Source organism: Corvus hawaiiensis, chromosome 10 (genome assembly GCF_020740725.1).
Source record: "Corvus hawaiiensis isolate bCorHaw1 chromosome 10, bCorHaw1.pri.cur, whole genome shotgun sequence".
Classification (NCBI taxonomy): Eukaryota; Metazoa; Chordata; class Aves; order Passeriformes; family Corvidae; genus Corvus; species Corvus hawaiiensis.
This window is the reverse complement of record NC_063222.1, coordinates 5,986,379-6,001,310: the sequence shown is the minus strand read 5'-3', so window position 1 is coordinate 6,001,310 and position 14,932 is coordinate 5,986,379.

Below are 14,932 nucleotides of genomic sequence, written 5' to 3'. Positions count from 1 at the left end.
CAAGATGTCCCAAGTAAAGGTGCTAGCAGAACCAAAGCTGGAAATCAAAGTGATAAGGGGCAAAAAGAAAGAGGATCTGTTGTGTTCTGGTTGCTTTTGTACAGGCTTTTACCAGATATGTAGTTCTAAAGGTAACACTGCCCACCCTATCACCTACACCAAACGATGACATAACAGCATAAACCTTCATGTAGTAATTCTGCACTACATCAGATATCTTGGCTAAAACAACTGTGAAAAAAAAAAGGCGTATCTCTGCCAAAGGAAGAAAACAAAGTTTATTGGGAATTTCTGAGGCAGTAGGACAGCTGCGGACAAGGGTGAAAGCAAACTCAACTTTTCAAAGAGTTGTGTCAAGATATCTTGAAGGCTTTTAAAGATGTATGGCTGTTACAAATATAAGGCAGCAGCCTTCAAGCATTAATAACCCACTAAAACATAAACAACAAAGTAGGAAGGAAAGCATCTTTTCATGATAAAAGAAGTTCACTAGCATGGTCCCAGACAGACCTGTGTTGGAACATGCATTATTCAAAGTATTCAGAACTGATCTGAAAAATGCTGGGGGGAATAAAGAACAACTAAGGATAGAGTGTTATATTTTCTGTATAAATTCATGGAGCAAATCTTATCTTGAGGCTTTCCAGTTCTCCTTATTTCAAAATGAGTGTAACAGAACTAAGCCAGCACAGGAAAGGCAGCAAGAATGAAAGATATGTATCAATCCTGTATGAGGCTAGATTATAGACTAGAAACATGTCATCTAGAGAGAAAGGGATATGAGAATTTTACACCGTCAACAGCTTCGACAAGGCACAAACAGTTTTTTCTAATTTCACTAAAATGTATTGTCATAAAAGGTTGTGAATATCAAAGAATAACTTTTTTTTCTCCTCCAGGACTGCCTAAATACCATCTCTGCACATTCAGTCCTGACAAGCAGTTTAAGAAACTCATCTTTTACTGTGGCCCAACATAGCTTGATCTAAACCACCAAAATCACCAGAGTTAACATCCATAAATCAATATCACTGGAAGCTTTCTAGTTCCTACATTAAATTTAGCAGTGAAAACTGAGGTTCACAAACAACCTCCCTAAGAGGTCAGCACAAATACAGCAGAGCCTTACCTTAAGGCTGTGGATTTCTGTAAGAGGTGGACGTGGATGGCTGCTTGCAAAGTCACCTTGGCTCTGACTTGGACACTACACACAATTTTCAAAGGCTCAGGGAACAATAGAAACGCCTACATTTAACATTTATTTCTCATTTTTCCCCCTAATCTCTAGCAAGTACTTTAGGATCTAGCTGCAATTATATGAGAGATTATTTGAGGAGGAGACATGGATGATTACTATAGAAAAGAATGCACTTACCCTCACAACAACTTCACCTAAAAATCCTCCAGGGATGTTACACAGTTCCAAGATGTAGTTGCTTCTGCTGCTGCAAATATTAATAAGCTAGGAACCAAAAGTATTTTCACTACTTCATTCATGGAGCGTGGTAGAGGCATGATAAATGTAACAGGAGGAAGAGTGCTTTTATCTTTCTCAGCTGAGCAGGATAAGGTATCTCTACTCAGCCTAATAGAAAACACATGGGATTGGTGCAGATGAACCTCTTATCTCAAGAGCTTTTCTCCAGAAGTGAGATAGCAGTCCAAGCAGAAAAGTCTCCTCTATTCTGTTCTCAAAGACAGAAGGAAAAAGGTAAAAAAGTCACACTGTTCCCAGGTCAACAACAAGATATTTGAATATCACCACTTACCTCTTGAATGAGGAGCATGAAGCAGTTACAATTGTTAAATATCTTTCACTACCCAAGAGGTTTGACACAAATATCTAGAAATATTTCATTCCACCTGGGGACCACCTCTGCCCTCGACTCTTTATTGTTCAGTTTATGTCAATATTTCCTCTTTCTTCAGCAATAAATCCACTTGCCTTGGTGCAATGTAGAATTTGGTAAAACATCGCACAGTTCAATATCCTTTTCAGCACAAAGTGTGTTGAGAAGGCTTTACAAATTTGAAATACTACCTTCAGAACACTGCCAGCCAGGCCCACTACCACAACTAAATTCTGTTAGCAAATGTAATTTCTATAGTGGGTAAGAAGTCACTTGTCTAGAATTTGTCATCCTTCTCGCTGCCATTTTTCAAGCTGTTTTTCTGCGAGTTTTATTTTTTATATATACACACACTGCAGTCCTTCAACCAACTTTGAACAAGCTCCGTGGGGTATTTGTGCAGACTTCCAAGATGGGTACTTTGCCTCACTTCCAGTGTCCTTCCTGCTACAAGTCCTGTACAATCAGAGAAAGCTGTTCACAGACCTTGTAACTAAATTACAATAGCATTGACATACCACATTAACCTAAGAACAAGCTTCTCTTACACAAAATCCCTCAGATGAAATCTAAAGCAGTACAACACAGAAGATGAGGATTGCAGGCTGGTTGACCCTTATGGCCACATCAATACTTGTCACTGTAAGACATATCAACCCACACTAACAGAGTAACCTTTCTCCTCCCAGCTGACACAAAGCATGTTCAGCTGTGACCTCTTTTACCCAGAGGTGTCCTGACCCAAGGAATCCAGTACACATCTGGTCACAGGGAAGTGACTGCTGGAAACAATGATCTTCTAGGTTTGTCTAGATTTACACAAGACTGTCTCCTGTTAAGCTATGGGCTACATGACCACTCCAAACAGTCTGTTATCTACTGTAATGCAAAAGGTTCATCACACCTTTCCTCCTTGAACAGTCAGCCAAAAGCATCAGTATCTACACAAATCATCAATAAGAAGTTTCTAACTCGCCCATTACTCTCCCCTCCTCCCCTAGTCAGTACTTCATATGTCTGACACTTAGGAAGATTATTCTTTCCTCTGTAAATATTTTTCTGTGGCCTTAAAAGGGGCTTAATGAGCACTGCAGAAAGCTGCCACAAAGGCTAATCAGTGCTGGTTCCTACTTCCTGCAGTCAGCTTAGCACAATTAACTCCTGACACCTGATATGATTCATTGGCTTGTTCTTTAAACCACCACAGTTTCAGGTTATTGGTCACCTATATACAGCACATAACACCTGAGCTTTCAAAACCAGGAGTTAGATTACAAATAGAGATGCTCAAGATGAACCTTTGGAGGGCTGCAAAGCTCTTTGGGGGTTATGAAGAGCAGCATTTCTGGGTTTCAGTTCATTTCATGAACACATGCCCAGCCTCCAACCCTGGTAGCAGCCTTACAGGCAATCCTTCACAGAGGCCAGGCTTACTGGGCAGGAGCTGCTAGAGATTGTTACCTGATGCCATGAAATAATATTTTCAAATTACAGCAGCAGACACTCATGCTATGGAAACTATAAAATTTCCACTTAATGCCTGTTAATTGGATTATTATTTTAAAGCCATGCTCACTGCTCCTGCATTAATAACAAATGAGCTCTCTCTAATTATTATTAGAGTATCTCCCATGCAAATTAATGATTAGGGCATTAACACCGTGCAGCTGAATTACCATTAATTCTCACATTTGAGCAAATCAGTTAATAAAGTGACAATAAAAAAGGGAAATTCCTTCATGCATTACTGAATTCCTTCACTCATACCAAAGGCATACAACAAAGGACTGTTAAGCACTTTTTCCTCTTATGAAATGTTAAACATAAATTATTCATCGTAATCTGGAAAAAAAAATGGCTACAAAAAGCTGCATTTGTAAGTCTTGTGTGTTTGTAGGTAGTGCTAAAGTGCAATGTTTTAACCACTGCTCACAGTGTACAGTGTAATACAGACAGCCACAGACATAGCATAATCAGAATAACACAGAATTTTAGAAACAGTTGTTCTACAAACAACAGCACCAAATAATAGCTGTCACCTGATAACCATTGCAGGATTTTTTTCTATGTGTAGGACTTCTAAATCAGCACAAACTATGCTTTTCAAAGGGATGTAAGCTAATCACTCTTTATAATATGTTGAGACTATACTACTGCACACTCATGAGCAGAGGAACTGAATTTCTCAAATTGCATGAATACGTTATAATGAAAGTAGAAAACCTCTTCCTTGCTAGGCCCCCCACACCTTTCTGACCCATTTAACAATCATTTACCCATTCTGTAATCATTCAGTAATTCGGTAAAACCCAAGCATAACTCACAGCCATCATCTAAACCTTTGAGCTTCTCAAACTTGCTTCGGACTGAGCTTTCCTACCTTCCTAATCACAGGCATTCAGAAATGTAATGCACTCATAGATAAAGGAGACCTTTCCCTCCACCCTCACCTTCAACCCATTTCTTTCTAATCTCAGGTTTACATCATAATTTTTGTATTCTGAATATAGTTGCTTTCATTACCAAACACACCCTGTTATCTTTATATTTCTGCATTATGAAAATTAGAATTTGCCAGAAAAATGCAAGTTGCACAGCAAAAACCAATATCCATTAGTTCTCCAGGCAGAATACCCATGAATGAGAACATATAAAAGATGCATAGCTCTGGATATGATTACGATGCTCTTTGGTGCAGATGGAGTAAAGATCTCCCTGATTAACTTAAATGATCATATTGCTCACAGTAGCAAAACTACATCATTTGATATTAATACCCTTGATGTGGATATTAAAATCACTCAGCTGATGTAATTGAAAATGTTCAGTACCTCCTTCAAGAATGACGAGTAGCAGTGGTCAACATTTCCTACTGATTTTCTAAGAGCTGTGTTTCTATGTGGATTACCCAGTATTGCAATTTCAGTTTAGCACACTCTACAAATGCATATAAAACCATGGCCAGATGGATAAATCAGTGAGCTCTGTGCACACTTTATTAAATTTAGCATGCTCAGCAGTTTGCAAGACCTGGAATAAAACACGAAGACCAGCTTCCTAACTAGTCACCACACCAGCAGAATAATAGACATGCTTTATAGAATCCATCTGGGTACAAACAAAATAGCAGGAAAACAATTCCACAACGTTAAGTGGAAATATATAAATATCTTATTTGTGTGACTTACTGGAATACATTCAAATCATACAGTGGCAACTGTGGTTTAGTGCGTTTATCCCATGATTAATAAAGGCACTTTAAAAGACTGTCCAACTTACCTTTAGCCCTCAAGAAGTTTAGATTAGTGCTAAATAAAAACATCATCCTTGTTATCTGGTTTATATGTAATTGCTCATTTAAGGTTTTAGTTCTTCCCTTTCCAGAGGGCATTGGCTGAAATACACTGCAAGTACCACACCCTTTTAGTCACTCAGCTGCAACTGTGTCTTCTGGTATTCTTCATGATCCGAGCAAGACAAGCTTAGGAGCTCTGGTGGTCAAAGTACAACCTGAATGCTCAAACCTGCAAAGAATTCAAAACAACAGCAGCTCTTCATCGTTGTAACTTCCTATCTCCACCTGGGAAGAAGTAACAGTCACTTTGACATTAAGTGTCACACGTTGCTAGCTGCAGAACACTTTACTGCTTCACAATAGTGGAAAAGATGAAAAGCATCAAGCACTGCATCTGGAAAGCACCAAACAATACAGAGCTTCAGCCACAGCTCCCTGTTATCCTGCCTGCAGCAAGGATGTTCAGGGTACAGTAAATAGCAGCTGTTTAGCCCTCTCCCATCACCCAAGCAGAACACTGCAATTTGCCTTGGGAAGAGCCAAACCGCGCCGCTGACTCCAGGAGGACTCACTTCAAACACAGAGAAAGGGTGCTCCACACCTCAGCCCTGCCCTCTCCCACAGAGATAACTTTTAGCAAGAGCCTCGAGACAACTGAAACTCCTCTTCCACTTGAGCCTCTCAGCCACACCACCAGAAGTGTGATGTTGAGAGTTTTCAGCCTCACAGCTGTGGCCAGCATGAGGACATGGCCCCCTGAGGGCACAGCAGCCACATAACCCACAGTGACACCAAGATCAGCCAGGCTAAAATATATTTATTGCTGTCTTTATGTAGAAGTTCTGTAAAGTCAATTTGTTGATAATCTTCCAGGGAGTTACCAGATTTGATAGTCCCTATTACCACTTTATTTCCAGTATTTGGGTTACTTCTTTTATATGTGCCATAATTTTAAGTCTTTGAATATACAGCCTCAGTCATCTTGGAGATAATTACTGCCTTTCTTAAGTGTTTTAACAATTTGTATGCATTCCAGAGTATAGATTGGTGTTCTCTGTCTACTACTTCTCTCATAATTGTTTCATCCACAAGGGTGAAATCTAGCTTCTAATGCTTCAATTAATTGACAATCTTTTGCACTATATTCTGTCTTAATATCTGGTAGGCTAATCTCCCACTGTGGACCCAAAACGTGGATGTCTTTTTCTCCAGCCTCTTTCACCTCCCTGTCAGCTAAGTCATTTTCTTGTTTTGGCCCTATTTTGTCTGGTGTGCTCTACAGTGCATAATTGCAACTTCAGCTGGCTTTTGTACTGCTTCCAATAAATGTAATATTTGTGTCCCATGTTTGATCGACGTAGCATGTGCTGATAACAAACCTCCCCCTTCCAAATTGCCCCATGGGATGCACGCTATGCCAAAAGCAAATTTAGAACCCATCCAGACGTTTACTTTCTTCCTTTCACTCAGTTCCAGTGCCTGGGTGAGAGCAACCAGCTCGGGCTTCTGCACTGAAACATCTGACATTAGAGCCTTAGATTCAATTACCTCACTCTGGGTAGTTACCACATATCCTGACATGTGTTTTCCACTGCAAACAAAGCTTTTTCTGCCTGTATATAGTGCCCAATCTGGGTTCTCTTTCGGGCTGTCCTTTAAATCAGTCAGCTGGAATAAACTTCTTTGATCATTTGTAAACAATCATGCTCTGGAGTACTTCCTACTTTGGTGGCCAACAGAAACCTGTCAGGATCAGCAATAGAGGTGGTTTTGAGGGTAATGTCACCCTGTTTCGTTAGCACCACTTGGTACTTAAGAATTGGGCTGGGGGACAGCCAGTGGCCCCCTTTTGTCCCAAGCCTGTCTGTACCATATGCAGTACACAGACTGTCATGCTTTGTCCTGGAGTCAATTTAGGAGCTTTCTGAGTCAACAGCACCATGGCTGTGACTGCTCACAGACAGCTCAGCCACCCTTGGCTCACATCATCGAGCTGTTTAGAAAGGTGTGCACCGGCTTGCCTCTGTTCTCCTGGGAATTCTGCTGGAACTCCCAAGGCAATATTTTGTCACTCATAAGTGAATAATTCAAAAGACCTCATGTAATCCAGTAAGTCTAAAGCTGGAGCCCTCATTAGTGCTTCTTAAGTTGTTCGAACACGGCCTGAGTGTGATCAATCCATTTAATAAAATCTTTACAGGCGGTTTTTAAAAGTCCACACGAAGGTGAGACCGGTAATCCATAATTACTGATCCACCACCTGACCATTCCAAGAAAGGCACACCATTCTCTTACAGTTTGTCGCTCTGGGATTTGGCAGACAGCTTTTTTTCTTTCTGTGCTTAGTTTCATCTGACCTCAGAAAATTTAAAAACCAAAAAGGTCACAGTCTTCTGCCTCGGTAGCCTGTAACCTTTTAACTAAAAAGTTTAACAATTCAACAGTCAGGTCTCAGCACTGTTCTTTAGTTTTGGTGGCTATCAGGATCTCATCAACATATTGTAACCGAACCCCTTGCAGATTAAAGGACTTCCATTCCCTAATTCCTTTTCCAGTTGATTCCCAAAATTGTGGGGCTATTTTTTAAATCCTTCTGGTAGTACAGTCCAAGTCGGTTGAGCCTTTCTTCCTGTCTGTAGCTTTTCCCACTCAAATACAAACCACTCCTGGTTGTCACAGCTTAGAAGTATGCAGAAAAAGACATATGATCTTTCCATTCAACTTCTTATGCAAAATTTACATTCAAAAATACAGTCTCTCAGGTCAGAGAGAGCCAGATAGTCTTAAGTAAATGCTTTGCTTTGTTAAGGTATTTTTCAAAAAGAATTCTCTAGCACTTTTAAAAAAGGCTAATACTGGGTTTGCTGAATCTACGCTTAGCTGCATTTCATCTGTTTTTAAAACAGTTGTCTCAAATAAAGAACATGTATTTTACTGTGCTAACATATGGTATGATTATTTTAAACTCAGACAGAAACTATTAGGAATAGAAGCCTGATTTCTTATCTCTAATGGGATCTGAACTTCTGAATCATTTGTCTTCAGACTGCAGTTCCATTGGTGTATAACCTCAGTGAGGATTTAATCTTCCTCATACAAGCTCTATATAATGTAAAACACACCTCTTGTTTAACTTTTCATAGTAAGAATCTTACATGCTTGAAAAGACATGTAAGACCTCGTTTTAACCATTTTCATGGGAAATTTCAAGGAAAAATATTTGGAAATAGCATGGCCTTAATTGTGATTTTCCATAATAGATTCTTGGGAGGAGGTTTTAGTATAGCATTCTAATCTGGAAAAATTTGTCCTAAGGGCAAAGAAAATTGTTGGTAGTTAACAGATATCAATAATCAAGACAAATTTTGACTTGAACTCCTGTCTAAATCAAACCAGCTTCACAGTCAAATGGTTATCTGTGGCAAGAAAAGTCAAACTGATGCTGAAGCAGATTTGTGGGTGGATGCTGCCTTCTCTGGTCTTTGGCTTACAGAAATCTTGGCCAAATTTAAAGCCTTTTAATAGAGATACTTTGGGGGTTGGGGTGTGGCAGAGCTAGGTTCAGTGCTCCCAAAGTGAATACTATAAAACCTCTTTTAAATATATATCTTAAGTGCTCATTAAATATTGGGCAAGGGTGTTTGTACTCAGTATAAATAAGATGTAACTTGACTGGCATCTTTATTTGCAAGTATCGTATAAGAATGAGCAAACACTTTGTCTTGTCCAAAAGTAAACATTAAAAATAAATTTTAAAAAATATGCAAGGAACTGACATCTTAAAGAATGGCAAAATTGAAAAATAGGGGAATGGAGTTATTTTGAACTGCAGAGTAGAACATGAAATATTAGCTTTATATATGCCTTTACTCTGAGAACTGCATTAAAATCTGGTCTGCTCTTGCATCCAACCCACCTTAGCTGCTGCACTCCTGGAATTTTTCAGAGAACAGAATTTTCAAGTTGTCTTATATTCCTTGCATGCCTTTGTGATGTTGGTGAGAAAAGAAGATGATGCTCGAGAAAGGAGTGTTCAGGAGGTTCATTTGCAACAGTATTAACTAAGCCTTTGCCAGTATCAGAGCACACAAATTCTGTCAAACTGGCTTGTAGTGTTCTGTATTATAAAAGTCATACCTTTATTCTAAGTGTACAAGCAAATGTTTTGTTTAAGACAGATATTTCTGTAAAGAGAGTTTTTCTGAGAAACAAGGGGAAGCACATTTGGGGAACAAGAAGTCAGCTGAAAGGAGTTCTGAATGCCAGGAATGGGATATTGATTTTTTTTCTATGTAAAATCATTCCTAATGTGTTCCTTCCAACCACTGACAAGGCTTATTCTAATCACTGTCTGAAGAAAATTAATGAGAGACTACCAAAAATCTGTAATATGGAAAAAAAAATTCTTCCTTCAGGGAAGAAAAGGTTTTGATTGTGATTAAAGCTGCTTTTACTGACTGTCTGTTCAAGTAGGTGTAATTTCTAATTACTTTAATTATCTCATCAGTATTATAAAGCTAGAGCTATTTTAATCATGTGTACAACTGATAAAATTATTTTTTAAGATTCATTATTAAGCTTCTATCCAGAAATATAAAGCTATAGTTGTTCTTTAGCTACTGTATGTAGTTATCTTTTTGACATTAAACTTCACTGACTCCATAAGGAGCACTGAAAACACAAGCTTATCAGATGAAGAAATCTTTGGGGTTTTTATTTTTTTTTTAACTTAATATGTGTGGTTTATGGTCTTTTAAGATTATAATGAGGCCATTCTCATTTTGCTAACACAGTGCTGCCATTCACGTGGTGGCTCCTGACCCAAACAAGCACTATTTGCTCTTGGACTTGGCAAAAATTTGGTTTGATTATAAAAAAAAGCTACAGACAGGATCGAGCATTTATATAATTGAGAATATTACATTCATACTGAATATTCTGTAGAAGAACCTGGACCATTTATGTGGATAAATAAAGGGTGCAGCATGATTAGTAACGCTTCCATGAAGAGCAGCCAGTTTCATGGGTTAGACTAAGACATTCTTGGGCTGCAAGAGTAATTATTGAGGGTTTGCCACATTTGAATAGGTCTGGAGTACTCTGACAAAGAAAAACATGAATCCCTATTTTAATGGGATCCATTGTGTGCCTGGAAGCTGTCAGAACCCTGATGAATTGTTTGCAAGAAGAGGAAGTGATTCACTGTCAGTGAATTACAGAATGTTATATTGATTCCAGTGCTGGCATATGGAATCTATACAATTTCTCGGTAGGTACGGAAATCCACGTTACAAATGAAGATTCAATAACTGTTATGCAGCTATCACAAGTGAATTAAGCTGCTCCTAAAAGATTTTAATTCTCAATTGACTGCTTGCTCCATAGCAGGGTTCATGCTGTCTAGTACTCCAAATACCAATTTATGTCTCCCCTTTATTACAGATGGTTCATATCCATTATAAATTTGGCAAATATTTCTTTAAATTATTTTGCATGAATACCTGTGGCTTTGGGAAGGAAAGAAATCTGAAATTGCTAGAGAAAGCAAACACAAATAGTTAAATATCCAGTGTAAAATGATGTTTTGAAATGACCACAAAACTTGAACAATCAATGCTTCTCTACATTTTTTTTAGCCACACTGAAATATCTGTGGCTCTTTGAAACAATCAGATATAGCCTTATAGTCTTAAAATCAGAAATGGAAAAAGTATTCTGAAAAAAAATGTGCAAGTGATGGATCGGACATAAATAAGTATTGGTAGAAAACCCTCGTATGACCTTAGGAACTATGGGATTTTTCTACACCATTCTTTCTTATGTGTTAAACAGAGGTAGGTCCATCAATTGGTTTCTTACATTTCATGTTTAGAGGTGAAACATCAAGAGATGCAGAATCTTGCTGCTGACAGAGTCGTGGGGTTTGCACCTGAGTCACCTTGCTCTGTAATATGAATGATATCAAAGGTTTAGGTGAACCAACATGAAGATGCCAATAAGACCCAAGAACCATTTCTTGCTAAGCTTTGCAGAGTAGAGCCTTGTGTGCCTTTGTAAATACACATTTTTCTGTATCTTATTTGGATACTAGATAAGATTTATTCCAGTAAATAAAAGTACTATGCTTAATAGTGTGCATTCTACTAAATGTAATGTCAGAGAATTACTCATTTTTTCCAATCTGCCAATCACCTCTTTCTACTTTGTCACTCTTATATAACAGAAGTCCTCTAACTGTGCCTGTTTATAGGCTGAGTATTTTAGTCAACAAATGTTTTTATTGACTTGCAGCAAGTTCAATATTTGGTTAACATTAAAATGACTGGCTTGTGGGAGAGCTCTGAGGAGTGACTGAACCCTATAAAATGGGCAGATAAATGTTTATGAACTCAGAATTGTTGACAGAACAACACAATGAGAAGTTTAGTGTGCTATGTCCTGACTCCCCTTTGGCCCCTGATGTAGGACATCTCTCTACCCTGCTCTTTAATCAAATGGATAAGGATTTTCAATTCAGTGGTTTTCTGTCATTAACTCTTCTGGAGTGAGTTTAGGTATGACAGTTTGTGGTAGTTTAAGAATTAAGTTTAAAGATATTAATCTGGGTTACTTTGGGAGCCGATAGCTGCAATACAAACTCTCTCAAATAAGACTGTTCTCTAGAAACAGCAATGATCTTGGATTTAAGCTCAGGGCAACCTATTGAAGCAACTGTTCTATGAGACAGCAGTGAAAATATTTTTAAGCCCTTTCTGCAGAGCATGGTATTTTCAGAAAGCACAAGTAACTAAATTAGAATTTCTAGTGTTATGCTAATAAATTTTCCAGCTTAAATTTATGAATATAACTGGCTGGTTAAAAACATCTTAGAAAAATGTATAGCAGATTTGGAAAATAAAATTTAATTTTTTTTTTTTTCTTATCTTGGCTGCTTTTGTACAGTACGGTGGCATGGTGAAAAATATCCTGTTAAATATTTGGATTTGGAACCCATGGAGAACAAATGCTACTTCATCCTATTTTTCAGGATGGTCTTTGGAAAATTAGCTATTGTCTCTGTGAAGCTTTTTTAAAGCAGGGCTTGGGCTGACATACCAGGATAGCTTTTGCCCTGGAATCCTTGAGTAGGCTTGCAACTTACAAATTTTCCTTGAACCTAATAGGTCAGGTATATTCTTTGACTTTCTGTAAAATCCCCAATGCATCCTGAGTCTTGGCCTCTGCCATTTGGTAAAGTATTAATAGACCAAATTCAGCATTTACCACTTAAATATTAAAGTACAACTAATCTGAAAATCCTGTGCATCATTCTGAACATTCTTAATAGGACGTTTTTCCTCATGGGATTTGCAGTGCTGATAAAATAGTTCTATTTGTGAGCCATGAGTTGTGTTTTGAATTCTCTGCCAGGGATCTTTTTTGATGAATTTTTGGAATGAAATAGCTGAAGAAAATAACTTAGTTTCTAGATTTTACTTCTGAAAATATTTTCAGCCTGAGGTCTGCTCTCAACAAGTCTTCTGCTTGCAAGCTGGCTTATTAGGGAAGGAGTGACTTTAGATGTCGTAAGTTAAAGCAGCTGTTGATGGATCTTGCAGAATCAATACTCAAATAAGGAACATTGCTATAAACGTCATGGAATTCTCCCAGTTCCCAAAGAATAAATTTAGTCTAGCTGAGAATCTTCTCTGCATGAAGGCTCCTCTTACCATTACCAAACTAACAAGCTGCCTAAGCAGAGAATATTGCTTTACAGGTAGCTGGGGTGGTGTCACAGACAAGGAAAAGTGAGAACAGAGCTTGAAAAGAAAATTTCTGTGTAACAAGCCACTGTACCAAGAGTGGTCAAACTGTGCTTGAAATAAGGATTTAATTTAAACTTCATGAGTTTTCTGCATGCTCATTACAACTAAATTGATTAGAAATACATGTTTTGGTTTAACAACTGTGCTGCAGGAGAAGCATTTATTACATAGCTGTTGAAGTGGCTGTTTTCTTGATCATTCGATATTTCAGGTCCAATAATAAAAATAGATGTAATCTAAATGCAGAATCCATCCTACTTAGGGCTCATAATTAAATGCTTTCCAAAAATGTTTATCATAACTTCCCACTGTGGCTTGTGGCTAATTTAATCAAATGGTAAGATACTTCTCCTCTCACCTTTGTCTGCAGCAGATAAAATTGTGGGAGGGATATGTTGCTTAATTAACCCTGTAATTCTTACATTTGGGTTAATTAGCATCTAAATTAAGGTTACTTGTGTATCATATGCTTGGTGCTGTAGTCTATTCTGCACAATTTATTTCTCTAAGATATTTCAGCTAAGATATTTCTGCTTGCTTGCATGGTTTGATTGTTTTCATATGAAAGTATTAAATTTTTCCTCCTCCTTATGTGCACTACCCAGAGGCTAGTTACAAAACACGTCACCTGATAACTAAAATAACTGACTGTACAAAGATTGCCCTTGGTATGTGATCAATTTTGGAATCCTGATTTAGTCACCATACACGTTATGCTGAATGTGACCACATTCAGTTGCAGTTGGTAGGATTTCAATGTGTCCAAATGTTGTATTAATTTGGATGCCTTTGCTGGATACATTCAGCTGTCCAAACCTGCTATCTCTACTTACTCATGAAGTATCAGTTTATTTATGATTTTCAGAAAAGCTGACTGGAAAATGGCTGAATTATTCAGAAACATCTGTATTCATAACAGAGATGACAAAAAAATGAAGACATAAAAAAATTAAGGTGTAGCTTTCCCATAATATTAGAGCAGGAAAGCCACAGATTGCAGTTTCTGACTCTGAGACCATCATAAAGAGGTACAGTCTCTGTCCTCCTTCATTCATTTAGTCTAAGCTTCCTATCACCCCTCTGATGGACAGTCTGGGCATGTCCACGCTAAAAGGGTTAAATAAAATTCAGAGGGAAGTATAGAACATAATTGTATTGTGTGGTTTGAATTTCCAGGAAGGCACTTTTCTCCAAAGGAAAACAACAATTTGCAAGGCTCTGCATTGTGAATGCAGGGCCCAAGCACCTCAGACTCTATTGTAGTGGGATGGCTGCAAAGAATGCATTTGTTCATTGAAACACAGAAAGTCTCTGGCTGATCCAGAGCCAGTCTGGATAAACTGCTTTATTCAAAGAACTCGTAAATCAAATGCTCATTATGACTCTGAGGAGTACCAGTAGAAATGGCCAGCCCACACACCTTGCAATCTCTAGCTCTCCCTAAGCACATGTGAAAAAGAGAAGGAATTTAAATATTAAGCATAAGCTGAGAAATGTGGGGTTTAATCTTTTTTCATTCTGAACACTGTGTCAGTTTCAGGTCAAACCTAACTGTGATGAACAGTTTTCCTGTAAAGGAAAAACCCTTATCAGAAAGGCTTCTTAAAACAGCTTATGAATTATTTCATAAGGAAAATAGCTCTTTTCAGAGCATGCTTCAGAAACAGGAAGGCCAAATATGTGTCCTGGGTTTCCAGCAATAACAAGGCACAGCCGTGCTTTGCATGAGTATAGTGATTTTATGAGTTACAGGATTTCATGCACAGAGTCCATGACTAGAATCCCCAACAGTCAGTTCTGAGGAGCTTACCAGGAGTGTATAGTTTTCAATTCACAAACTTTTAGACTGATTAAACTGAGCTCAGTGTATTGTCATCTTGCAACACAGATTTTTCTTTTGGCTTGTTCATGCTGTAATAATACCAAAAAAAAACCCCCAAAACCCAATCCCAGACAACCAACAATATAAAAACTTGACTCTG